Source organism: Ovis aries, chromosome 16 (genome assembly GCF_016772045.2).
Source record: "Ovis aries strain OAR_USU_Benz2616 breed Rambouillet chromosome 16, ARS-UI_Ramb_v3.0, whole genome shotgun sequence".
Lineage (NCBI taxonomy): Eukaryota > Metazoa > Chordata > Mammalia > Artiodactyla > Bovidae > Ovis > Ovis aries.
The window spans coordinates 12,302,287-12,304,484 of record NC_056069.1 but is presented as its reverse complement, the minus strand read 5'-3'; positions in this window follow the sequence as shown (position 1 = coordinate 12,304,484).

Genomic DNA, 2,198 nt, shown 5'->3' with positions numbered 1-2,198 from the left:
GGATTTTCCAGGCAAGAATACTGGAGTGGGTTGCCATTTCCTTCTCTGGGGCATCGTCCCAACCCAGGGACTGAACCCAGGTCTCCCACATTGCAGGCAAACTCTTTACCATCTGAGCCACCATTTTTACTAAATTACTTTTTAGTTTTGACCCTTGGTAAAATTGTGATGCAGTTATGCTTGTGGTCTCTATTATCTGCCTACGTATTCTGTAAGATTTTATTCCGTTTCCCATTTCCTTATCGTAGTGCTCATGCTATCTTTCTATCAAAATTTCCTGCCAAGAAGAGTATGAGAAATCGATACTCTCTTAAATATATATTATTCCTAAGAGCATACATTTTTTCCCTTGAATATATATTATTCAACAAAGATCAAAGTCATAAGGTCAGACATAAAGGTCACCTTGCTTGAGCTTGTAATTTTCATCAGCAAGAGGAGCGTTTTTTAAACGATGGAGACTTTCTAGCTCCATAAAGTCATATCATTAGATGTTGGAAGTAGTCTATTCTGCCTTGTGCATAAACATAGACCTGGTTTGGACCATGGCATTATTGACTGCTTGATGCTGATGGTTCTACACCAGCATGTGTAGACCACATAAAGATCTTCCATGTTTTGTGATTGTTGTTTGCTTGTTTTTCAATAGAATGAGATGCCACTTCAGAGTTCTGAGCAAATTAGTGACAAGATATACCTTCATTGTAAAATGATTCCTCCAGCTGTTGGGTTGAAACTAGGATATAAGAAAGTGAGGACTGGAAACAGGAAGTTCACTTAGGATATCGGAATAATGTAATTGAGAAATAGTTGTAGCGTGGGTGGGAAAGGAACAGTGGTGGTAGCATGAATAGTTCAAATTTAACATCTATTTGAGGGTAGAACAAACAGGATTCCCTGTAGATTGGATCTAAGACACACAAGTCAACAATGACTCCATGGTTTTGGCCCAGACAATTAGAAGGATGAAGTTGCCTTCAATTCTGATGGTTCAGTTCAGTTCAGCTCAGTTCAGTTGCTCAGTCGTGTCCGACTCTTTGCAACCCCATGAATTGCAGCACGCCAGGCCTCCCTGTCCATCACCAACTCCCTGAGTTCACTCAAACTCACATCCTTCAAGTCAGTGATGCCATCCAGCCATCTCATCCTCTGTCGTCCCCTTCTCCTCCTGCCCCCAATCCCTCCCAGCATCAGAGTCTTTTCCAATGAGTCAACTCTTTGCATGAGGTGGCCAAAGTACTGGAGTTTCAGCTGTAGCATCATTCCTTCCAAAGAAATCCCAGGGCTGATATCCTTCAGAATGGACTGGTTGCATCTCCTTGCAGTCCAAGGGACTCTCAAGAGTCTTCTCCAACACCACAGTTCAAAAGCATCAATTCTTTGGCGCTCAGCTTTCTTCACAGTCCAACTCTCACATCCATACATGACTACTGGAAAAACCATAGCCTTGACTAGACGGACCTTAGTCGGCAAAGTAATGTCTCTGCTTTTGAATATGCTATCTAGGTTGGTCATAACTTTTCTTCCAAGGAGTAAGCGTGTTTTAATTTCATGACTGCAATCACCATTTGCAGTGATTTTGGAGCCACCAAAAATAAAGTCTGATACTGTTTCCCCGTGTATTTGCCATGAAGTGATGGGACCAGATGCCATGATCTTCGTTTTCTGAATGTTAATTGGTTTTAATTGCCAATTTTTAGTAAACAGTTGAAAAGTTTTATCTAGAAGGGGCTGAGAGAGGTACTGGACCTACTCTTGATTTTTTTTTTTTTTCCTCCTCTTTCATCTCCTGGTTCTGAGCAGTCCTCAAGATTCTTCCAGTTTGTATCTGATTTAGTTCAAATGAATAACCTTCTCATATCATGATCATTAGACTGACTGAAGAGAATTTTTATTACTCTTTTTTAATTGCTAAAAAGTTCAAAATTTAAGTTCAGAAACCTCATAAACTGTATTAATAAAGTCACTATGATTTATGTTCTGGTTAGTATTCATGCATGCCAATAGTTCAGAATTGAAAGAGATACAGTTTTATAATATCTACAGTGCCCACAAATATCTGCTGCAGAGCTCTGAAAATTTTAGAAGCCTGCCTGTTATCAGTGCAGTGCATCAGTGTTGTTGTATTAAATTCTTTCCTGGCCCAAGCTGCATCAGCAGGTTTTTTTCTTTTCTCTTTTTTTTTTTCTTTTTATATA